The 26,786-nt window shown below is 37.1% G+C and overlaps 1 protein-coding gene across 1 annotated transcript in view; it reads right to left on the bottom strand.

Moving 5' to 3' along the window:
• LOC113050674 (netrin-1-like) overlaps positions 1–26,786 on the bottom strand; it is a 54,674-nt gene that overhangs the window by 25,796 nt on the left and 2,092 nt on the right. The gene's annotated exons all lie outside the window — the stretch shown is intronic.

Raw genomic sequence — 26,786 nt, 5'->3', positions numbered from 1 at the left:
AAAATGTATAAATATTGTACCACATTTGAACATTTTATTACTTTTCAAGGCACAACAATTCCTTAAATTGCAATTGGACGGACATAAAACTGAGTAAACTAATCACAACAGTATGTTTTAGCGAAGTAATGAGAAAAATCTGTTACTACAATGACATCACCCGAAAACCTTTCAGCTGTATTCGTTCTTCCTTTATTTAAAACAATCTGTTCTAAAAGAAGTTATGTTTTATATGGATTGGGCAGCAGCAGTCTTAGACTGTAATTTGCTATCAAGAATCAATGCATCTTGTTAAAAGGTTAAGTTAACCAATATGTGGTTTAATTTATCATTTACTGGTTTTAGTTTTAGACTATCAATTTAATTTGATTATATATATATATATATATATATATATATATATATATATATATATATATATATATATATATATATATATATATATATATATATATATATATATGCATTTCATGAGCATAACTGCTGGAGAACACTGTTGTAGCATCACTATAGTATGCACCTATAAAAGAACTCCACTAAAAGGAAATTGCGTTGTCAACATGGGAGTCTATTCGTAGTATTTGGCTCAGACTGCTTCCTCGACACACATAGCGCAGCTGGGAAAAGCTGTTTCAGTACCTCATCTGGTTTCCTCATGATAGAGATTGTGATTGTTGTGACACACAAACACACACACACACCATACAGTGTCCTCACACCTGCTCTTTTACAGTCAAGCAGGATTCAGGGTGTTTGCGTCTCAATGGGAGCAAACACAAAGCGGCTGTACATTATGCCGCCCCCCACAATCAACTCACTGTTAAACACATTTTGTTTCACTTCTACAGCTTGAGATCTGCTCATTTTGACCTTTGACATCCACTCTCACACCTTGTTCGGCCTGCATGCTTCCCCGTATCTTTGAAGTGCTTTCAGACTCATTAATCTTTACATTTAATCTGCCTTAAAAGCATGATCATAATTTAAATGTTGCCTTATGTGACGGAACAAGATTACGGCAGCTTTTGGAGACGGGAGGAAAAGCTCATCCCTCTGTTGGGACTTCCTAACCACAGAATAGAACAGCATCAGTCTTAACAGAATGAAAGATTACCTAGATGTCCTACAAGCCTGGTGGATGCAGAATACTTGCAGAGGATGAAAACCCTCATCAGTGAAGCCAACAAACCAAGATACTCACACTTGCAGGTACACATTTACCTAGCCGATAAACCCCGGGCAGAGATAAGGAGGGTAGATGACTCTTCTGATTGGCTGGTTTGAGGAGAAAGCCAAACCAGATGCGTTTTGTCTCTGTTCCCTCTTTAGTTTGGCTCTGCTCACTGAGAGGTTGATAAACACATTCAGCCGTGAGGAAAGAGTGTAAAGTGATAGCTTTTGAGTGCAGCTAATTGGTTTTTTACTGACTTAAGAATTTTCTTAAAAGACGGTATTAGAATCTTGATTTTGTTGTGCTTGCTTTTTTGTTAGCACTTTTTCCCCCACTTTTTATTTGTGACCATGGAAATTTTGCTAACAAATATCAAGTTAGTTATATTATAGTTATATTAAATATCAAAATAAGAAAACACACACAAACTACAGTTCAAAGGTTTTAGATGAGTAAGATTTTTTAAATGTTTTTAAAAGAAGTCTCTTCTGCTAATCAAGGCTGCATTCATTTGATCCAAAATACAGCAAAAACTGTAATATTGTGAAATATTTTTAGAACAACTTTTTTTTTCTATCAGAATATATTTTAAAAAGAAAAGGCTATTAATCCTGTGTTGGCAGAGCAGAATTTTCAGCATCATTACTCCAGTCACATGATCCTTCAGAAATCACTCTAATATGCAGATTTGCTGGCGATGGAACATTTATTATTATTATTATTATTAGTGTTGAAATCTGTTGTGTACAATTCTGATGACCACTCATTTCCTTCCTCTGCAAATATGAGAATTTCCTCAAACACTCACTTAGTGCTTGATTATTTGGCATAGGTGTGAATAACTTAATTTATTAGGTGTGAGTGTATTTAGGATTATATTTTTGTTAACCTGACCTTATTTCAACAAACGTTAGTGAAGTCACAAATTATCCAGAGTTGTTTAGGCTATTTTAGGCCCCAATACATCACTGTGTACCCCAGGGCTCCATCCTGGGCCCTCTTTTGTTTGCATTATATGCTTCCACTTGGTCATAATATACGCAGACACAATATATCTTACCATTTTTATGCCGATGAGATTCAGCTCTACTTTCCTATTAAAAATAATAATGGTTCTTTGTATGGCCTGTTTGACTGCCTGTGTGACATACAATGTTGGATGGACATTAACTTCCTACAGTTAAATCATAGTATTTACATCATAGTTAATCATTTTGGGTCTTTATCCTCAAATCTTCATGACTGTGTCAAAAATCTTGGTGTCATTTTTTATTCTAATTTGAGTTTCGATAAGCAGATTAGTGCTATTGTCAAAAGCAGTTTCTTTCAGCTAAGATCTATTGCCAAAATCGAGATGATGCTATCTACGAAAGATCTTGAAACTGTTATTCATGCTTTTATTTCCTCAAAGTCGGATTATTGCAACTCTTTATACCTTGGTTTGCCTAATTCAACTGTAAATCAACTGCAGATGGTTCAAAACGCAGCAGCCAGGTTTTTGATTTGCACTAAAAGTGTCAGCACATAACTCCTATGCTTGCCTCTCTCCACTGGTTAGGTCCCAGATTGATTTGAAAACGTATTTGTTTGTAAAGCTTTACATGGTCTTGCCCCTGAGTATATTAGTGATCTTCTTGTCCCGTACAATGCTTAAAGATCCTTATGTTCTTCCAATTAACTTCTTATCTCTGTTCCTCGCTCACGTTACAAAACTAAAGGTGACCGGGTCTTCTCAGTGGCTGCTCCCAGACTGTGGAACAGTCTCCTTCTCTATATTAGACCCTCCCTTTCTGTTTCTACTTTTAAATCTTCATTAAAAACGTATCTGTATTCTTGATGTTTTGAATGATGGTGTTTAAATTCTTACATGTTTTCAAGGTTTTGATCCTGTGTGTTAATTCTGTTTTAGTATTGTTTTGATTTTTGTTTTACCTCTGTACTGCACTTTGTTTTGCAGCTTCTGTTTTTTTTTAAATGTGCTCTATAAATTAATAAACTTGACTAAACTAAACTATTTATTCTTCTTTTCCTGCACTGTCTGAACATTCCAATAAGTGAGGAAATTAATGCGAACTCTTACACTCTTTGTAAAAGCTTGCTGTATAAACAGTGTCAGACTAGAGGCCATTGGTAATTCTCCTCAGTTATCAGGGATATCAGTCCAGCACTCAACACTATTGGCCTTTTTTCACTGAGCCTGTCAGACAGAGCGAAGATAAAAAGACGTCACCCCTTAATTCAGAGATTACAGCTGTTGTTTAACAATTTGAGTAAAGGGTTAAAGAGAGTAGAACGTATCAGATTTCGATGATTTTCAGCTTACTGTAATATATTTGATGTAAAAACTGATCCAAGCACAGACTTGAAAAAAGACAAAATAAAAAGTTTGAACCAAGCAGAATAAGGGGGTGATTACACTATTGTACACTTTTTCTTTTCAAATTTTATGAATGAAACAACATGCTTGGTGAAGCATTACCAAAATGGTGGTGCACTAAATCAAATGGGGGTAAAAACAAACCCACATTCCGTGACTTAAGAGTTAAGGAATCCACCCACAGCTCATACATTCTTCAGGAGAGAAACTTGATGGCTGTCAGCTCCGACACCATCTCAGGTGTGAGTCCTGACCTTCAGTGTCAAAAATCACCCGTCATATGTCATGAACCCCAGGGCATGAGATCTTTCATTTAACGGGGGACGATGCCACCAGACTCAATACCAACACCTAACACCGGCCAATCAAAGAAGAAGCTATGCGGAGGGTTGCTATTCTTACTGGGCTTTTAAATAAACATGGAAAAGGACCCATCAATGTCTAGTTTAGTTTTAATCTTTGTGTGCAATGCAATTAGCCCCCCAAGCCCCGTAAGACTTAATGATAAAATGTTAGATATTACCACATCAGCCATGTTGTGGTTTGGTGGCCTTTGAGCAAAGTTAAGTGTAGGGAGTGTGCTTGGGTGGTTGTATGACATGAAGTGTGTGTGTGTGTATAAGTGGAATGTAAGAGTGCCTGTGTGTGCCTGCACATGCGTTTTTTGGATGTTGCATCAGTTCAAGTCTTTTGCACTGGGGCCTCAAATCAACACTGGTAAAACAGTTTCCCTAAGGAACTTAATCGCTGAGACAATGATGAACGTTTGCATTGTGGTTCTGTGGTCAGCCAAAGATATTCAGTGGTTTGAACTGAGAGAAATTAATAAATTGATGGCATATGGAATACATTTTTCTTGACATCATCTGTCAAATAATAAAAAAAGAATTGATTAATTAAAATCAGTTTCTGAAAGTGAAATTTTGAAGATTTTTTTATAAAATTTGTCCATTCAAATATTATATATTATAATGTAATAATTATAATAGTTTGGCAGGAGAAACAGGCTAAAATGTAAATCATTCTTCACTGAAAATCTTAGTATCAGTCCTGTTGTTTATAGTTTCTCACCTTAAATTATATGTTAATTTAAATTATATGTTAATTTAAATTATATTAAATTATATTATTTTAATATAAATTATATTATATGATTTTAAAGGATTTGGAATATAGTTGTTATACAACTTCTATCAAAGACTTTTATGATTCCTTTATGATGCTTTTGTGTCCTTTTTGAAGCTTAAAGCTCCAAATCCCATTTGTAGTAATAGCAATTTTCTCCTTTTGTGTTTCATGAAATATAGAAAGTTATATGGATTTGGAACAACATGAGGGTGAGTAAATGATGACAGAATTTTCATTTTGGGGTGAATTATTCTTTGAAGTGTACCTGTAACTTGCAATCACTTATCCATATTTGCACAGATAAAAATAAATAAATAAATAATGCCTCATTGATTGATATCTAATTGTATTTCTAAACTGAACAGACTATTGCTATTGACATTACTATAAATGTATACTATAAAAGACAGCACGTGGATCATTAAAGTTGCATAATTATAATAAGATTTATCTCCACCTCTTTTTTTGTCCACTGTATTTGTAGTTCTGACTTTTGGGGCTCTCTAGCTGCTGCATTGTTGATATATTGCTTGGTGATGGTTAAATGTTTGTTTGTGTCAGTTTCATTTGCTGCTCTCATATTAAAAAATGAAAAGACCACACTGGAACATATTATCTGATTCACACTCTAGGGTTAGGGTTGTTGAAAACTCTTTTATAGGGAAATAATCAATTCATTAGGGTTAGGGTTAGGGTTAGGGTTATGACAGCAGCCAAATCACTTCATTCATATTGCTGTTTTTTTTCATATTTAAATTCTAATAATAACAGAATGGAATTGAACACTTACTACCATTATTATTAAAGATCACAATATGTTGTTGATGCAGACCATGTCTTCATATAACTGCTGTAGGAAACTTACAGTAGAACAATGTATGAAGAAAATCTCACTCATGAAACTCTACTCTAATGTGCTTCAAATATATACCCAGAAAATTAAATTATGTAAGTAGAAATATTGAGTCCTAAAATATAATGTAAAACTCTAAAATCTTATTGCACAATAGTTCACAATATATACAAATATATCAAGGTGAATTAAAAGCAATACTGGATTTTTCCCAAGCCCCTGACAGTTTGTCAGTCACACTGTCATTTTGTCGACAAGAAACATACCTGTCTGAGATTATTTATTCTTTATGTAGACAGCTGTCTGCACCTTTGTGAAGCAAAATGTAAACATTAAAAATACCTCTTAAAAATATAAACAGCTATTAGCCGACTCATGACACAAATCTGGAATGCTTTTAATGAGTCTTGAAAAAAATGAAAACCTTTACAAATCACGTTTAGAGAGTGAGGTACCACCTCTCCTCTCCTCCATTTCCGGAGTGAACGAGTATTAGATTTCCAAACTATCACCTTGGCATGAAATTAACAAATAAAATGTTAGAGCAGTTGAGGCAGCCAGGAAAAGAGCATATTAGCAGCTGAGTCTTAGATCAGATGAACTGGTGTGGACACACTGGAGAATAACAGCGAAGGGGGGGGGGGTCACGTCCCATATGTCAACAGTATACTTTTAACAGGACGCATATTTCAGGCAGTGCATCTCTTCTCCACCCAGCATGCTGAGAGAGCTGAAGAGCGCTGAAGCTTTTGTTTCCACCTGTATGTGAACCCCAGAGTCAAACAGATCTGACTCAAGTCCTTTGAGTCTTAATTCAAGACAAATGTGAGTGCCGTCAAACAGAGAATCACTCAACACGAACCAAACTCTCATTATGCCCATGCACCCAAACACACGGCAACCTGTCTTTTTCCCCACTCTTTCTTTCTGTGTAAAAAACAGACACAGCAAAAATAGGTGGTCATAATGTTATGATTAATTTTGATCTGTTTGCTCTTGTTTGAACTACAAACAAAAATTAAGAAGAAGAAGAGAAAGAATGTGTGGTGTTTCAGTAAATGAACAGATTTTAAGGAATTTCAGGAAGCAAATGTACCCTGTTTATTAAGAAACAAACAAAACAAAATATAGGCAATAAAAAAAAAAACATTTATCTGTATGCTGCTTATTAAATTATGGCATGAACTTTACACATAGCTCTAATTGTGTTTGACCTATATGTTCATCAACATCAACTCCCAGATCAGTAGCATACTGACCTTTAAAAGAATAAGCTGTAAATGTGAACATTTTTATTGACAGCCACACCACATAACCTTTAATTCCAGGCCAACTCCTGGGACGATATCTGCTGCATTATTCATCACTGGCTGAAGAACGCTTGGATTATGACTTGTGTGTATCTCCGGTTCTTCCTAATTATATATGCATCCACACGGGAGCCCAAGAGCACTGCTGTGCATGACTGCTGTTGGTTAGTAATAAAACATGATTGGTTTTGGCAGTGAATTTAAGAATATGTGGATTTGGGAAGTTTTGGAGTGGCTCCCTCTTCGAAACCCCAGTGCATACAAAAACATATGCTTTAATACACTTCCAGCCGCTGGCTTAACATATCATATCAAAATCATGCAACCGCCAAAAAGATGAGGTGAGTGAAAATAAAGAGGAAAGTTCTCCTCTCTAATTCTAAGTCTTAAAGTCTCTAATCCCTTATCAGCAATAAATCAATTATACTATATTATTCAGATTAAACTATATAGCTTTCTTAAGATCAAGTCACATAATTTCAAAGCATGTCATGTGAAACACCTACACAACACAAATTCAGCTCAATTCAAGTTAACTTCAAGCTCATTTTATACATCGGCAAAAGTGGTTATGTCTGAGTGGGTGAGTTTTTTACTTTGTAATTAGTCTTTCCATTTCCAGCAGTGACTGGAAACAGCTGTGAATATGATAGGCAGGCGTATTAATAAGAAAATCATCACAGTAATACAGAGACACCTTTTTTTCCTGTATTTTATTGCTGTTTTAGAGCTTAGTCTTCAATAAGAATGGCAAGGGTGGCAATAGAAACTTTACTTTTTTTTTTTAAATAAGTATTTTTCATCCACTTTAAAATGCATCTCATGGTCATGTTGGCAATGCTTAGTTTACTTGATAGTAATTTTATTTTCAGCTGATCCAGTATGTGCAGTACAGAACCTTTCTTTCTGTTACTGCTATAATATAAGTGTCAGAGGCTCTTTATTCATTCTGTTTAATGTTCCCTCTATCCTTATCTCACTCTTTCTCTTTCTTTCCGTCTATTCTTTTGTTATGAAGATCTTAATTAGATGACTCTGAAAACTTTGAAACTAAAAAGGGTTTCAGGTCTAGAGGCTCCTAAGGGTTTTACAACCACAACAAAGACCTCCACTTTCCATTATAAGCACCCATTTAATGACCGGCTTGCCCCCTCGTTAGGGGTGATCAGCTGTTCCAAAGCGTGCACCATCACTTGCATCAGAAGAGATACGCCAACGACTCACTGTGATGCAGGAATAAATAGTGTGTTAAAAAGAAGAGTGCATCTATTTCCTTGCTAACGAAGACCTTTTGTATGAGTGTGTGTGTTTGTGTGTGTGGACAAAGAGAAAGAAAGCCGACAATAACAGAGAGATAAAGATTCTGCGAGGACGGAAAAGGGGGAAAAGAGAGAGAACGGCAAGACATAAACAAAAGAGATAAACACGAGAGAATATTCCGGTTCGTTTCTTTGCCTTGAATGAACTTTCGAGGATGTCTGTTTTGTGTGATTCGCGTTGTAAGAATTATACAGAAGCAGACTGAAGCGGCCACCTCTATTCATCCCAGGTTGGCGAAAGCCTCCTGGGATTTATGTAGATTCCCCAGACTGCGCAAAGCCAGACACACAAAGATGAGAAAAGATCCAGCTTTCGGGCTACGACAGCACACAACGCAGCGTTTATAAACCCTAATGCTGCCATTCCACTGCACACGTGCCCCACATCTGGCAAACAAGCGTTCTCCTCTAAAGATCTATTCAGTATCTGAACCATTTTTTGCCACAGAAGCAGGTTACAAATGATGAAAAAAATTGCTATATATTCAATTAGATAGTTGCTAATAGATGAAGCGTGACGCTGAACATGATTCCATTGTTCAAGGTAAATGTTAAAAGGAAATGTACTTGATTACCTGTCTTGGACCAATGCTTTAACCCTCTGGAGTCTAAGGGTATTTTTGGGGCCTTGAGAAGTTTTGTCATGCCCTGACATTTGTGCTTTTTTCAGTTTCTTATAAATATCTAAATGGGTAAAGTCTAATATCACTGTAATCAGCACAAACTGGGCTATAATAATATGTGAAATGCATGCATGTACATGATTGTATTTTTGAGAAAAAATCGTCTTGAGCTACGATCACGAGCAGCAAAACTTAAGGCCAGTCACTGCAATCTGAGGCATTAAATAAAATCAACTTAGCAGCAGTCCTGTTATATTGCCAACAACAATAATATATTCATCCTCCTCTCTGAAAAGGTTATTGTGTAACTGTAATGGTACCGTAGACCATTGAGTAAAATCAGCCAACAGAGAACCTGCTAAAACTTCCAGCCAAAATAGAATGATGTCAAAAGGCACCCAGCGTTAAAACCCTAAAGTGTCTTTTTGGGCTTAGTTCTGTGATTGCTCAATTCCTTGACACAGCTATCACATTCGTTTGGAATGTTGGAAATCTGAGCCGCCGCATTAAACATACACAGCTCTATTGGCACTCAGAGAATGAGGAAAGGGGATCTCTTTATGAAGACATTATCTTGTCAAATTAGCCACCGAAGTCATCGATAATGTTGCAGAGCTGTTGGTGTGGCAGTTTTATGAGAAAATAACCATGTTTGAAAATTACAGTGTTAATTCTTCCCCTCAGGCCAAGGAAAGCCCTCCTGAGTCATATTGTATTGCTGTCACTGTTCCTTAATTGATACTTTATGTCAAATCACAGGCTTAAATGTGTTTCCATCCATTTTATGAAGGTTTTGGGAAGTTGGATAAAAAAATCAAGCGTTTTGTCCTTGCACTCTAAACCTTAATTTAATGCATTACATTAGATAAAAATTGCTTTCCCAGTGCATACAATTTCCATTCTCTTGGACATGGAATAGGAGGGATGCTTAATACACAAATATTTTTTCAGAATTTTTTTTTTTTTTTTTTTTTTTAAATGAACTAAATTCACATCTTTGGCGGAAACAGAGCTGCTGCACATAATGTAAGCTTTCTCCACACATGAAACAACTTTTTTCCAAAATGTTTTGCCATAGAAGTACTTTGAGACAAAGCCTTTTACTCTAAAGAAAGGAAAATCCATCCCTTCAAACAGTGGTGACTCAACCCAAATGGAGGAGGAATCGGATCGGTTATGTTTCCACACCCTCCGGATTTAAGGATGATTCGCAAAGTTTGTAACACAGATGACGCCCAAGGAATGAAAGCCTATCTATGAGAAGTCAACTGTTGTCTTGGGCAGCAACTCTGCTCTAGAGTCTACATCCAGTTTACCACCCGCTGTCGAATCTCCATAGCTGCGCAAGTTCCCTATAACTCAAACATCTCTGGCATTTTCTGGAAATAGCTTCTGGGATACCACATTTGGAATTGACACTTTTTAGAATCATTAAGCCCACGAAATCACATATTAACAAGTTTAGAGCTAAATGTGATATTTTCCACTGATTATTCCCAGTCTACGAGCACAGATAGGATGGGAATATTGCTTTTTTTCTCTATTCTATGCGATTTACTAACTGACCTTTTCTCCCTCTATTAGCCTCGTTAGTAATTACATTGTGGCTGTCACATCAGGACTTTAAGCCTCTCTTTTTCATTTACGCCCCCACACACATACCTTCTCCGAGTTCATTCACACCAATATGGTGGGAAGGTCTCAGGGAGGTCAAATCCTCTGGAGCAGATGTCATTAGCGCGTGTCACCTCTCCGATTTACCGTCCTCGCTCGAAGTTAACAAGCATTCACGCTGTTTTATTGGAATACAACTCCACTGCAGCAGATTTTTCAATAAAATTTATAGAGCATGAAAATGACTTCAGTTGGGCAAGCAGGGACTGCAGTGGAACAGGGGAGAGCAAGGGTTGGAGATGCTGGGAAGACCATGGGAAATCTGTTGGCCGATCAGGACAGATTGCCTGGAAATGACCCCAGTGTCCATCAGCCAGTGAGAGGGGGAGCACTTCAAACATTTTTCAAGGATCAGCTCTCTCGGTGCATTGACCTGTGTGAGTGTTTTAACAGGCCGTTAATTAGTGGAAGGATTCTCATGGGAGATATTACCCCAAACCAAGTGTTCATTGGGAAATATTTGATTTGATTGGTCTCCACCTCCATTTGATTTCTGAAAATGAAGGTAAAATTTCCATCTAAAGATGATAAATGAACACATAGACCATGTATACACCCACCCGCCAAGGTCTCGGTGCATTGCCCAGGACGGTAGAAACACATCACAGCCAGAATACAAATATAACGAGGCTAACTTGTCTTCCATCCATTTCCATTGTTCTCAGACGTGCTACTAAATCCTCAAACGGGCAGTTGTCCAAACCTTCATCAACAGCAGGCTGTGTTTTTTCTCCTCCCCGCCACATGTTCCGCACACCGTCTCTCCCAGTGTGAGCGGGAAGCAGACAGGAAGTCCCTAAAACTGTAAATCTAAAGCCCAGGTTGCCGATTCATCCTGCTATGACATGTTTATTGTTCTTTTTCTAACCGTTGTCCTCACTCCTCCGCCATTTTTTGGGATGACGCTATTCTCTCTGTACGACTCCAGAATCACTTAGCGGCTTTCTTGAAAAGCTCGTTGTGGTGTAACCAGCATTTTTCAGCATGTTAAAGTCATCAGACACTCAGCATGAGCTTTCAGAGTGGCTAATTGCGTGTGAAGAAAGCACCTCAGTGGCCACCGGCCACGCTTTCCCTCAAGAGATCTCCCACAAGACAGATGGTCAAAGCAAATCACAAAGCTGTTAAATCATTTTTAGAACATATTTTCTAAGTCTAACAAGGTAATTTTCTATGTTAAATTTCAGTAAACGATAAACAATGTGCACCATAACCTGCTTTAACCCTTATTAGTGCCGCCGCACAATGATAACCACAATTAAACATCATTATCTAAAGTTTCCAAGTGTATTTAACTCTGGGTAAAAAGAGAAAATTTGGGATCCTGGCAAATGCCACGGTGATTGTAATTGCTTTCTTTTGGGGAAATTAGTTTATCCAACAATAACTATCGCCCAAGTCAGAAATTTAAACATATTTCATCAGCTGGTTTGTTCCACTTAAATGACTTCAGACAATGATTGAGTTTAGTTATTGTTACTGTACAGGTTCCATAACCATAATTACCACAAAAACAAAAATGCCCATTATACTGTTCCAGTTCCAACTGGCTTTCCAGTATATACTGCATGGAGGAAAACCACTTGGTCTGTTACCTTGAAACACTTATAATAACTCAAAAAGAGCAGAGAGGGGAAAAAACTTTCCACCTGTTGTCAAAGACAGAAACACAAGACACATTCTGTCCAGATATCCACCTGCTGAGAGCCATTAGCAAAACCAAACTGTGAGCTGCAGAGGCAGGTGCAGGGTTTATTATCTGGCAAAGGATTGGATAAAACAGGGGCCTCTCGCTGATAACGGCAGAAGGTGCAGGCGGTGCCACTGTAACTGTCATTAAATGATAATTACTGCACCACAAGGCTTAATGAGATTTTAATGTCTCTTGAGCAGATACCACTGGGAAAAAAGGTAGCCTTAAGCAACGGGAGCTACCTAAAATAAAAGCCACAGTGATAGTGTGTTCAGGAACACAGAATTTGTTGACTTGCTTCATACAAAAAGTTGCACAAAAATGTAAACGATTTCAGTTGTTTCTTGATTCCATTTCCTATTACTTCATTAAAGCCCAGACACAAGTGAGGTCAAAGGTAAGCTCTGCTATCTCTATAGGTAAGCTCTGTTAGTCCTCTGAGCTGTAGATAAGCAAGAGATAGATGAGATAACGTCACTTTTTAAGGAAAATCTTATTCTATAGTGGTTGAATTGTCTCAGAGCTATTGCCTGTGTTTTGCTTCAGTGTAGTACATCAGGTAAAAATCATGTAATCGACATTAACACACAAGATTTTAATGAATTTACACTTACTAAATTTTCACCATGTTCTTGTGCATCATAACTTGGGCAGTGAAAGAGTGCTTAATATTATCAAATGTGCATTTGTAGCATACTTTAAATCTCTTTAAAAATTAACTTGCAGATAATATAATAAAATAAAAATCCATATACAGTAAGTACTTAATGAGAGTGCACTTTCATGACTATACACACACTTAAGCACAAGTGTACTTTATAATAATGTTAAATTCAAAGTTTTACTTTAGTAAAAATAACAAATCATTGTGTTTAAATAATCGTTTGTCATTTTTTAAATCAGTTCAGTTATTTTCATGTGTTGAATAACGTAAAGCACAGGGGGGAAAACAAAACAAAAAATAGTGTAATGTGTTATTATATTAAAAGTGAATATATTTTAAATGCATTAAATTGCACCTTCATCTTTACAAACACGTCATTATAAATATATTTAAATGCATGAAGTTAAAGTTTATATAGAAATAAAATTAAGGTATTATTTAGTTTACCATAAATCTCAATGCATGCAGCAGTGCAGTTTAACCACATTTAAAAATAAACTGAAATACTGAGTAAAGGTCTACTTAAGTCTAACTAGATGAAAATTACTCCAGTCCAATGGACAGAACAGACTTAAGAATATTACTAAGAACAAAACAAATCTCTGTAGACGTAATAAAAGTTCATAAGCGTGACATATCTATATGTGTGTCCAGTTAGAGTAACCAAGAAAAACAAAGCCGAGGTGCAATTTCCGACCAACCGTCTACACTAGGCCCATAAAAAAACTGCAAACACGGCTGCTGTTACCGTTCTCCTTCATCTAACTCCGCTCTTCTTTTTTTGCCCTCGCTCTGTTTGTTTTCGAGACTCTGCAATCTCTCCATTTCCCACCCATTACTATGGAAACCAGATACTGTATCTCAGCCAGGGCTATCCTGTGGAAACAGCTCACTCTCTCAACCGATAAATAAACGGTTACCGTGAGGCCGCGGGAGGAGTGCGGGCAGAGGGAGATCAGGGAGGAGGTAGCGTGACAGGGCCAGGGAGCTGTGAAAAGCATCAGGCGTTGTGAACCTTATCACACTCTCAGAATGCAGCTGTGCCCCGGGCAGTAAATATCTCTACTGATCTTGACCACGAGGAAAAGAGATCAACTGGAACCACCAGCTAATTTAGGGGTCATTTCCTAAAGAGTTGCTGTTTTTATTATGTTCATTAATTCAATTCAACGTACAGTACAGTAGCACATTTGCATTATGAACATGGTACATTTGTATAATTACCACGACTAATATGTCTTTTATTCTCTTTAAAGAGAAAAACAAATACAGTTGCAATGTAACAATGGCAATAGAATAGTCTTATTTTAGTTTTAATTATTAAGTGTCTCACTTTAAACCAGTTTTTTGCTTTCTTTAAAGACAAATCAGCTATTTGGTATCGAGCCTGAAGAACTCCTTCATGTATTGGTCTCGCCTTGGATTCCCCACTGCTATTTGCTAGCTAAACAAACTAACCGAATTCTGAAATGAAACAGTCTCAAGTCTGCACCTTAGATGTCCACATCCCATCGAAATAGTTTAAAAATAACGTTCCATGTTGGAATGTTGTCACATTACCGTTACACTTATCAAACTAGCTTAGAAAAATGCGGAGGAACGTTTGGAGCAGAGCTTACGGTTATACTGCTGGACTCCCTCCAGCCCTAACACACAGGAGGAAATAAATAAAGAGGGGTATCGGACTGATCATCCAAAACATGTCTTTTATCCAAAGCCAGAGCCTGTCCACTGAACAGTATAACATATGGAGCTTCAATGAAAAGATCTGGAAAAGAAGCACCAACACATCTGAGATGAGCTGAACTGACTGCGCAGTGATATCTGCTGTGATTGGAATAACTGTCTATTGAGGCCAGAAAAGGAGCCCCAAAGTCTGGTTGAAAAAGCATAACTGCTCTGGCCTTGTCTAACCACTATCCTATGTTTTACCACACACAGTACGTGGTGGGCTTTAAAAAATGTATTTGATTTTCCACATATTAATGAAGAACAAAAATATACCTAAGTAGAGACGCTTGAGCAAAAATGAGGTTATCCCCCCACGTCAAAATCCTTCTCACATTTCTTAATTTCATCAAAAATTATGCTGTATATTTAGAATTGTTTTATTGAAGTAACTTTGAACTTTAACTTAAATTATAAGGTAAATATCTGTAATATTCTGTAAAAAAAAAAAAATAAGAATAATAAAAACAAAAAAAGACCAATACAAATATTGAAACTGATTTTAAATAAAGAAATAAGAAAAATATCAAAAAATAAAGTCATATTTGCAATATAGACAGCTTATCGTTTATTTGAACTGTAACAGAAGATGTAATTTCAACCATGCATGCCCATAAGAAAGTAATTTTGAGTCGTATGAGATAACAGCCAGTTGCAATTTGTCAAGCAGACATAAATCAATAAACAGATGGCAACAATAACAGTACACAAGAGCCTCAAAAAAATGAATAACTAAATTACTAAAATATAGAAAAATATGCAGAGCAACCAGAACAGAATAGCTGAATGAATGTTTTAGTTATTCAGAATATAATTTGGAAATATTTCACTAAATCCAATTACAATAATACCCTCTATAGGGCATTAAATGCTTTTTCTGTAATTAAAGTTGAATGAGAATAGAACTTGATCAATGAATGCATTTAGGTAAATGTGCTCAACAAAATGAATCGATTACTGATTATAAAAATGAATCTCTAAAGAGGAAGAAAACAGTAAGATGATCATATCTGCATATTAGTGAGGACATTTTTTATAATATAAGGTAACCTTTAATTCTATTCTGTCTCACCTTTTAATGCTATTTTTGCAAGATTTTGCACATTATTTCGAGTAGGTCCAGATTCATATCCACAACAGCAACACCATATATTGTACATTACAAACTCATTACCACATCCCTGGATTTCCCCATTACTTTCTGACAGCCTGGTGCTTCAAGGAGGTCAGGGAGCAGATGCACTTTCTGACCACAGCATGGCCTTTTTCACAGACTTTGGGAATCCTGGATTAAAGTGGGATCAAGTCTGGTTAATTCAGATGACCTGGCAAACCCTATCTCACAAAAAAAGTCTTTAACTTGTGCTCATTAACAATAAATTGTGCTCATTAACATTCCCAAAAATCATTGACATGGTCACAAATTCAACTTATTGAATTCCTAAATACCTGATTGCTTTGTGTATTATATATTTTATAGTATATTTAACAGTTTTCAGCTCAAATTACTAGTGTTAGTAAACAAATTATGATTACAGATGCAGAGTATTGATTAATAAATAATTGTTACAATTATATAATACTATGTTAAGATAGTATCACAATGCTTTTACCATAGATCATGATGTAAACAAATACATTTTGACATCTGCATTACATAACCATGATGTAGTTAACTTGCTCAGTAACTGATACAACACTTGTAATGCAAAAGTCCAGCGAAACAAAAGTCAATTTAAAGGGGCTTAAAAGACTCGCAGAAACAAGATAATGTCCCATGGTTCCTTCAGAAAATGCATTTTTGTCTCACATTTGCTTTTAGTAAAACAATTGATCCGGTTTATGGTAGGGTTTAGTGTATGCTGTACGTTATTTTCAACAAGACTACAGACATTTCAATTCTGATCCATACCACGAAACAACAAGATCCACATCCATCTGTTTCTGATACAACTGAACATGCTTTTAGTGCCACTCACTGGACATTTCACTTTGCATATCAAAGCATGCAAAAAGCTATGTAATAATATCATAATTTTGCAGAACCGCGGCCTCAGGCATGTTTTTTCAATGAACCTGAATTGGTATTTTGTGTAGTATTGGACTGAATACTCTATAAAGCTTGGTCCAAAGCACCAGATTCTTTCTGCTTGCTAGGTTTTTCTTAAATCTTATCTAAACTAACCTATCAGCCTTGTTTAAGCATTCTGATGCCAGTACATACATTCGCAGTGTCGAGTATTAATCTGAGTAAATATCCTTAAGCAATGGCTCTGTGTACAGTTGGATCTTGAACAAGCCTCTGCAGTTCCAAACCACAAACAGTTACAAATCAAAACATGGTCATGTTCGAGTACCACAGATTGGGTAAATAAAGACAAATTTGCTTCAAATGAGGCGAGAAGAGCTCGGTTTACCTCAGACCGAGGCTCACCATCTCGCAAAAGAGGGTCCGCAGGATTTTGGCTCCTTCCTTCTATATAAATGCAAATAGAGGTATCTCATTTATCAAACTTGCATAGGCACAACATCTTCTAGTCTCTACTGCGCTATCTCAATATTTGCCACCGCACCTTATAAAACCTGTCATTAGTTAGTGTTCACCTTAAATACACCTTAGTATATTTACACTACTACATACTTCATAACTTTCCTCTGAGATAGGGCAGAAGCTCTGCTGGGGTGTGTGTGGGGGTCTGGCTAGGAGGTCTGGGACAGAGTGTATGGCTAAAAACACGTCATTTCATACAGCCATTAATCACAGAGAGCCAGTTGCTGTGGGAACTGTTGCCTCGGGGACGATGCGCTCATGCTCACCGCTGGTGGTCCTGTCGACAGACCTACTGAACCCATCAAGCCTGAAGTGCCAAGGGTTGCTCCTCAGGTGGTAAAATAGAAACAAGGAGCGAGAGAGATGCAGATCTGTGGGTACTGCCAGCTCTATATTGCTCCTTTATTAAGTGCTACCAGACATGAATAGTTAGCATGCAGAACAATCTCTATCTTTCTCTGCTCATTTCCTTTTTGTCTTCACTGCATGTTTGGCTTGGCTGAGAATCCAGTCCAAACACTTGCCCTTCACTCAGAAACCACCCTAAGCTGAGGTCATCAATTCTGAACCTAGACCCGGGCAACGGTGTTTAACTCATCGAGGAGAACCGACGGCGAGAGGAACGGCTGAGCAGTGCACATGGAATGTGTCAGTGTTTCTGCACTGTTTACAGCTCTGTTTATGATCTGTGTTAACAGTGTACTGACACTTTAACTGGCTTCAAAACAGCCGCCAACACGAGGGCCATGAATCTAGGGCGGCAGAAGACCTGTGTTTCACCTCATAAGGAAAGAGCAAGGAATACCTCCTTCCAGACGCTGTCATTGATGCAACTGCTTTTGTTTAAGAGAAATGGACAGTAAGAACTATAAAAGACAAAAATATACTTGTAGATACCAAATCTTATTGTTTCATCAAATTCTTATTCTTATGTTCATCTGATGTAATCAAAACCTAGTAGATTGGTATTTTTCCTTCCTTTTTGGCACAATGAAAGCATTGACTTTTACGAAGTTTGACAATTTTAATAATGTCCATTGGTCAATATGACCTCCACAGGAACAGATTACAGAAAAAAAAAAACATTTTCTTTTCTTTTTTTCTATTTTGTAAGAAATTCATATTTTTATTCAGCAAAAACGCATACATTTATCTGGCATGACAGTAAAGACAATCATGTTTTCCACAAAAACTATGCAGTACAACTGTTTGTATGTTTTTTGTTGTTGTTCTTCTTCTTCTTCTTACTTACTAAATAAATAAATACATATATTCATATATGCATACACACATACATAAATGTTACCAAATCCTTTAAGAAGGATCGTGTGACGGGACTGGGATGCTGGCTGCTGAAAATTCCACTATGCCATCACAGGAATAAATGATTTTTAATAGAAAACAGTCATTTTAAACTGTAATAATATCTCACAGTGTACTTTAACACTTTACAGTTTTTTTGGTCAAATAATAGACCGATTTCAAAAGCAAAAACATAAAAGAAAATAAATAAAATATCTTACAGAGCCCAAAATTGATGCGTGTATATTTTCAGTCTATTAAAGAGTAATTTATGTTCTCCCGGACCTCAAACAGAGCATGAGATAATGCATCTTCAGTAAAGGACATTCTCTTTTTAGGATCACAAGAATTTGGTTTTAGAGAGGTACAGATGTTTGTCAAGAGCTCTTCACTCTTACTCTATTCAGCCGTCTCATCCCTGACTGTAACATTCTCCTGGCAGACTAAATGGAAAATATCCGGCTGATGTTTCTTCTGGCAGACTGTGGTGATAGAGCTAAGAAACTTTCTTTCTTGTGAGTACACGTTACCTGTTAGAAACTGTCACTGATTTCATTCTTCAGTGTCACTATGACAGGTCTATAGTGACAGAGTGTGAAGTACATACATTTTAATTTCCAGCTGTAAAAGGTAAAACTTAACTGTTACTTCGTGCAGAAAAGATAAATTGCTCAATTGCTCACAATCATCTTCATAACATCCCTCATTAATTCCTGTGTTTTGCCAAACCACAGCTGAGAGAGGCTGACACAAGCTTTCACTACGGAATAAAAGACTCAATTAATTCATTTCGCCGTTTCTTCGCCTCGAGGGCTAGACATCAATCGGCAAGCAGACAATCCTCTTCTGTGCCGTACTATAAACAACGGCGGCTGGCGCTGACTGAGGAAACAGGTATCAACAAGGGTGAGTCTGAACAGCACTGCAGCGCTGTGATTTAAGAGAGGTGTTAATGCCATCAAGAGTGAAGTCATCTGTGTCTTCCCCTCAAGGCTCATGCAGAAACAGCCAATAAATTACACAATTGCATGATATATGAGAAAGCTATCCTTATAGTACTAAAATTCACAGCCAAGAACCAGCTAGAAAGGAATAAGACACACAAAAACATGCAATGGTTGCAATTACGTTATTGATTGAATAGTGTAAAAAGTGGTTATGTTGGGGCGTGACCCGGTGGTTAGCACCATATTTGATGCTCATGTGGGCACCACAAGGTATATTCTCTGTCCCATTCCTCCTCTTTTTATCTTATTCCTTTTAGTAAACCAATCTCATATCTGAGTTACTGTCTTTGAATGCTATCAGACTTCTAGGCAGGAGATACAAAGTTTGTGTTAAGTCAGCCAATTTATCCTTAGCTGGTTCCCGTCAGTGATGGGGAGACTGCTTTATTTCTGTATCACACTAACAATGAGGAGAATAAGGGATGACATTCCCCATGTCCCTAAGAAACCACTTTGAATCTGCGAAGAGATAACATGAACCTGCCTGAAATTTTAAAACGTAGGCATAATAAGTTATGGGAAGCCGTAGAGTGTGTAGGAGAAGGAGAGCGGGAGCAGAAGCAACCCAGCTTCCACCAAAACACTCAAAAGAACATATCTCCATCTATGAAACTTTTAAAGTCTCCTTTCAGAAACGAGCTCAAGGTTTTCTTTTCTTGGGTTTGTAAAAGGAATCTATGTTCCATTATGTATCAGACGAGTAATATCATCCAAAAGCCTCAAAAATGAATGTTTTACCGGAGGGAAGCTGAGAAAGTCCACTGAGATTGCCAATATAAAGTCTTAACCATGCCATTTTTTGCCTAGAATATAAGAGAGTCCTGTGCAGTGTATTTTTACTATGCATTTTTTTTTTAAGATCCCTTTTCATTCTCTTTTCAGTCCCCTGTGGGAATAAGCAGTGCAGATATTGTTCCACATCCAACACACAAAATAAAAAAAATGCAGTTGTTCGGTACATTTGCATGACTCTGAATCTCTGAATGACATTGATTTTAGTTACTTGAGAAATTTCACAATCTTTGTAAGTCAGAAATACAAACCAAAAGTCCCTTCTTCAGTGTGTCATTTCACTGCTCTTAAGATGATTTTATCTTCAATCTGTGAGTATTCTCAGCTGTCATATTTGAACAAACAATCAACCAAGTCCAACTCAGCTGGTTGATAAAATAGCAACAATAGGAACATAAAATATAAAGCTTATTGCACTTCAGAGTTGGAACTGAGTCATGAAAAAATGCCTTAAATGCCAGTCCCAGCAGGCTTTAGCTCTTAAAATGAGCATGGCTTGCTATTCTCTGTTCATGTGCCATCATTCTGCCTGAAATATTTCGATCCTGTCAATATACACTTTTCATACATTCGCCTGAATCTGTCAATGTGTCCTTGCATAACAAGCACATCATTGTATTTCAAAACAATGCTCAGGCGCTCTGACCACATGTGGTAAGATGGGAAGACAGAATTTTGGACATTGTTAAACATCGTCAGACTGATGAATACATTGTTTTGACTCCCATTTAAAATCAGCATTGGTGTCCAGTTCTTTTTTTTTTTTTTTTACTTGACATTCTAGCATTCTAAAATTAAATGATAAAAAAAAAAAATGACGTCAGACACTTTAATAGGATTCTCTCACAAACTGGGCACAGTACTGCTCCATCAATTCTGAGCATCCCAATGGAGAGGCATACTGAACATATCCACTCCTTTGAATTCAAAGCAGCATTATCATACTCTTGCACATACTGTACCATCCCACGTGAGCGTGATATGTGTCCTAATGCTCATGTTTCCAATCCCGGGTGTGTGTGTGGTGGCGTCTAGTTAAACGAGATGCAGATGGCTGGTTTGGGCCCAGCGCGCTGGAACCTGGCAGGCATCAGGTTGAGTTTGCTGCAGAGATTTCGGCTCTAGAGCCAGGCTGTCCTCTGGAAATATACTCACCCCCCTGCAGCAGAGCCCCAAACGTGGGCTTTCCGCCAGCACTGATCTCGCCAGGAGGTCTGGGCCTTCTCAAAAACACACAGCCTGCCCAACAGGTTTACAACAGCCAGCAAATGTACACTTATATCTCTGGTTCTCCTGAAGAGGCTGTGACTGTGCATCACAGTCTGAGTCCAAATTCTCAGAAACATTGTTTTTGATCAGCCTTCCTGTCAGAAAAAGTCTCAAAAAGGCTGCCAGCCGGTATGGAGTAGCATGAAAGAGCTAATGAACTTGCTCACTTTCTAGTGGAAAACATTCATGTTGTACAATCACAAACAGGTGGTTCAGAACTTCTAGGTGTTTTCTGTATTTGTTCGATGCATCTGCAGATGATGACGATTATTTTCAAAATTCCTCCACAAGAATCGCATGCGTATGAGAAGGTCTTGTTCGCCTGTGGTTTGCAGAACAAGAACGCACACCAGTAAACACTGATAAGCGTTCTGGGAAATGCAGTCACTGGATTAGAGAAATTAACCGCTGGAAGCCTACGATGGCAATTCTTTGCCTTTGAACAGTAGTGAGGTAGAATAGTGAGGTAGCAGAGCAAAGTGCAAAAGCTCAGTCAGGTTTTTACATCTCACATCTCACCCTCTTTCGCTTGATAGGTGGGACTATTTGATCCATCGGCAGCTTTGAAGATTAGCGACGCTGATTTAATAAAAGCCACGTGGCAGCTAAAACATTAACTAACGCCTTTTACTGTTTCTGGTATAGACAAACACACAAACACTAAGATTACTGATGGCTGATAGTCGAAGATATTTGAGAAACAAATTCATCACCCTTCTGTACTACTGAACTACAGGATTTATATGTTAAAATCACTTTTTAATATTAAATATAGTTCACCCAAAAATATTTATTTTGTTGTACAGCATGTAACTAGTATGATTTTCTCTGCTGAACACAAACATGGAAGAAGTTGTTTTTGTCCATACAATGAAATTCAATGGGGTGCACAACTGTCAGGCTCCAGTGTTTTAATGCATGTCTGAGTCCAAATCAAATGGTGATGTGTCAGTAACATTCAGCCTCATTGGTTCCTCTGTGTCACCTGACTTAACGTCATGACACAAGTACCAATGAGGTTTGATGTAACTGACGTGTAGCTACATTTGATTTGTGTACAACTAAAATTAGTTAACGATTTGATTTGATTTGATTTGATTTAAGAGTGGATCTCTATCCCAAAATTAAGGTTCCTCTCATTTACACTCCCTCACGTTCAAGACTTTTGTTCATTTTCAAAACAAAAGCTTAGGTTTCCGTTTACCATAAATTGTTCTATGTATAGGTGTTGATCAGTATTTGAATAAAAGTTCAGTTAATCATATTGAGCAATCATGTCTCTTTACAAGACTTGGATTAAACCACTCAATAGCCTACATATGGATATGTTTACAGTCTCTTTATGAACTTTTTGAAGTGTCAAAATGTACAGAATTTTCACTTTTGGGTCAACTAACCCTTTAAGTTTAATGTGTCATGTTCAGCAAGTGATTGTATTAAACCACTGGAGCATGGGTTACACCAACGCTATCTCACGACCAATTCGTACGTATTTTACTAGGTGGCTTATTCATAAGAATTTGTACGACCTCACTCATACAATTTTATACGACACCAGTGACGGTTAGGTGTAGGTCATTCGTACAAATTCATACGAATTGTGGAACTCGCAAAATACGTACGATTTGGCAACAATTGTATGAATTTGTACGAGTGTGGTCGTACGAATTCTTACGAATAAGCCACCTTGTGAAAAATGTACGAATTGCCGTGAGATCGGGTTGGTTACACTAGTAGTGGAACTTAAAACTCCAGTCACTTTTATTGTATGGGCAAAAACAAGTAAAACTTTCTTCAAATTTAGTTTTTTGTCCTGCAGAAAAAAAAGAGTCATATTTAAAAACAATACGAAGGAGAGTAAATGACGGCAGAATTACAGTTTTTGAGTGAGCTATTCGTTTAAGAACATACATTTAAGAAGAGCAAACGAACAGTACTTAATTTTCTTCTAAATCGTGAATAAAATGTCCTGGGAGATTACCCCGATGCGGTCAACCAATTCATGAGTTCAGCATTCTGACCTGCACTGCCATTCAAGAATTTCAGATTCAGGCCCAAGAGAGCTCTAAAACACTTCCAAGTCCACATTTAATGTACTGTACAAGGCGATCATGCAGTAACTATGTGAGACAATATGTTCAAAATGACAGAATCATGTTGTGGTTTGGCATGTGATAGGGATGCTAGGGAGCTTAGCTTTGTGACAGAGAAACAAGCACATGCGGGAAATAAAAGAGAAGCGATTTGCTTTACTTCCGACAATAAAGGACAGGGAAACATCTCTAATACATGTAAAACCACAGTCTGAGATTCAACACATCCTTCTGTCATCAAGATTACATTCCTCTTAAACATCTCATTCTCTTTACTAAACCGTTCCCTTTTTGCTGCCTCATCTATCATGCTCCAGCAGAACTTGTAAGAAATCCTCTTCTATAAGTATGTTTACATACTCAGTTATAATTTAACACAATGCAAAATTGAATCTGTTTTTCACCCTGGGTGTACACTTGCAAGGCAAACTGTAAGCCACATACTGGACGAAGCCAAGCTACAGCTGCTTTATTCAGCTCTGTTAATATGACCTTGCACAAAACACACTGGTATGATTTCAGGACTGTTAACATTTTAAAATGGCAAACTATTGTTTCAGTCCAGTGGAAATTACATTTTTAAAGTGCATGTTAACCATGTGCACTTCATGTAGCAAGACAAAAAAAATTATTGCAACCTAAATACTTGCTGAACTGAATCAGAAAAAAGGACGAACTGACTTGAACTGGATAAATACACTATTGCCTTTTGTAGAGCTGCTGTATAGCCAAATCAACACCATCAAAACTGAACTAAACTGATCTGAATAATTTTGTTATTGTCTTTTATAGACATGCTTAACAGCTGAAACTGAAGTTGTTTCATAGCTGATTACTGTAACTTTACATTTACATTACCACTGTTCCTTTCCTGTTTATTGCTTGCTGTGAAGTTGCTTTAAAACGATCTTGTATTGCTATAAAGTGATACAAACAACTGTGCCTCGACTTGAAAAGGATTTTTATGTAATGTAATGATTTCCATGATTCTTTTTCTCCCCAAGTATGGAGTGACATTCCACATTTCATTGGGTGGCCTTCCTCTCATCAATTTGTATTTTTGACAGGCTTCAGACTGTGGCTCAATGCATTAAAGAATTATGCCTCTCAATGGCGTAAGCTGATCAATATCATAAGGCCACATTAACAGGGCACTCAGGGCTTTATAGGGGTCCTTTTCCACTCAAAGATCCAATCAGTTAAGTGCAGTTCAAGTGATACCTAGGTCTCTTTGCAGTCCCGGTTATTGATCGCTATCTATTAAACACTCTCTCTCAACACTATTTCTTATCCTATGTTTCACTCACTTTAAAACCTCCCTTATTATCTCAGTTTCAAATCCATCTATACTATATTTATTCTTATCATATTTAGTAAGTGAAATTCATAGCACGGCATCACAGCTCAACTCAAGCTCCTTGGTGAAATTTCCTTTCAGCAAGAGTTTGGTCTAGTAAATGAACACATATTAGGACCAACAAAGACAGATATATGGAAATATGCATGCTGGCATGTTTCTCCTACATACAGTAGTGCTGAAAGAAGACCAAGCCCTCAGTCAGATCATTTACAACATACATTTTCCTATTTCAGTTTTGGTTATGAATGAGAGGCTTCCATAGTGTTTCTATAGGAGTTTGATTGCATTTCGGCCTCTCTCTCTCTCTCTCTCACACACACACACACACACAAAGATTTTCCCTTGGGTTCTGCCCTTGCTCAGAGGTGTCACACGGCTCTTTCTTCTCCTGTTTAAGCTCTGTTTGCTTTGACGTTGCCCACCCCTTCACTCCTCTCTTTTCACTTCTTCACTTCTTTTCATTCTCTCGCTCTTTCTTTTTATTTCTGCACTAGATATGATGGCACTGCGCTCAGGAAAAACACAGCCGAGGAATGTTCGGCAAACGCGTCGGCTTGCTGACAGCAAGATGGATGCTGCGAGTGAGGATCTTTTGTGCCCCGTGCAAGACTCACACATGCAGGCCCGGTAAAAATAAAGTGTCAAGGATACAGGGGAGCGATTCATTTCTCCTGTGCCACAGTGGCATTTAAACTGGTTTATTTACAGTGAACAGACAGAAGAGAAAAAGAACAAGCTCTTTTTTTTCTAAGATGGGTCAAAAGAGTCATTAAAAAAAACTAGCTGGGCAGGTTCAAAATTAGCTACAAAATGTGTGATTAATGACAGATGATGATTATCAGGTTCTTTTTATTTATAGTTATGATTCAGAGCCAGATATTATTTGTATGTCTCAATGACAGTGCACCCTCAGACTCCTGAAGTCATTCTGCTATTAATATTGATATTAATTCTTTATCATGTTTTAAGATGCAGACAGTTTCACCAACAGAGGTGCATGCTTTTTTTCTTTCATATATTCAATTTAATACAGTGTAAGTGAAATCACATAATTACACAAAGGACATTGTCAGTGTTAATGCCATTTTATTTGAAGGAATCTACAGGAATTATATGCATCAGCTGCACCCATTAGCACTTTTAATAACCCAGAGAGTTATATTATCTATCCAACCGCTGATAAACAGTGTGCTTTAGAGTGATTCAGCTAGGTTTAGGCCGTCTTAAGAGTGGCCAGACAATTCAGTGCAAATTATGGCAGTTCATTTCGTTTATGAATGAAGTTCCTAATCCATTAAATTAAGCGCCATGGGTTTTATTTCTGTACCTCTGGCGAAAGCAATAGGCTTAATATCCATGTTCCCCCAGCTAATTTTTTCGTGTAGTGATATTGTGTATTTCACATATATGTGTATGACAATTTGATATGATTATTATTATTTTTTTACAAATCGGCAATAATTATAATAATAAATTATAATAACAACAATAATGATATGTAAATAAATATTTGTCAGTCATACCAGCTCTGTTTGATATAACTTCATTCGATAATTTGAAGTATTTTATTTGTATTTTGTTTGGAATATCACGCGAATAAAGAGAGAAAGTAATAATAATAATCATAATCATAATCAACATCATCATCATAAAGTAATATTACTTAGGCCTACTGAAAGTCTGAAAATTTTAATTTTAATGACATAGATTAAAGTGAGTGCACGGGCCAAAACCGGAGGCGACAATATATATGCTTTTTATCTTTCTCGGTTCAGACACCTGTTCAATTTTTTCCGAATTTATTTGTTATTTATTTTTTTCGTTATGATGCCGAATATAGACTAATGTAATAATAATAATCATTATACATTA

Source organism: Carassius auratus, chromosome 31 (genome assembly GCF_003368295.1).
Source record: "Carassius auratus strain Wakin chromosome 31, ASM336829v1, whole genome shotgun sequence".
Classification (NCBI taxonomy): domain Eukaryota; kingdom Metazoa; phylum Chordata; class Actinopteri; order Cypriniformes; family Cyprinidae; genus Carassius; species Carassius auratus.
This window is presented reverse-complemented; position numbering and strand designations above follow the sequence as displayed.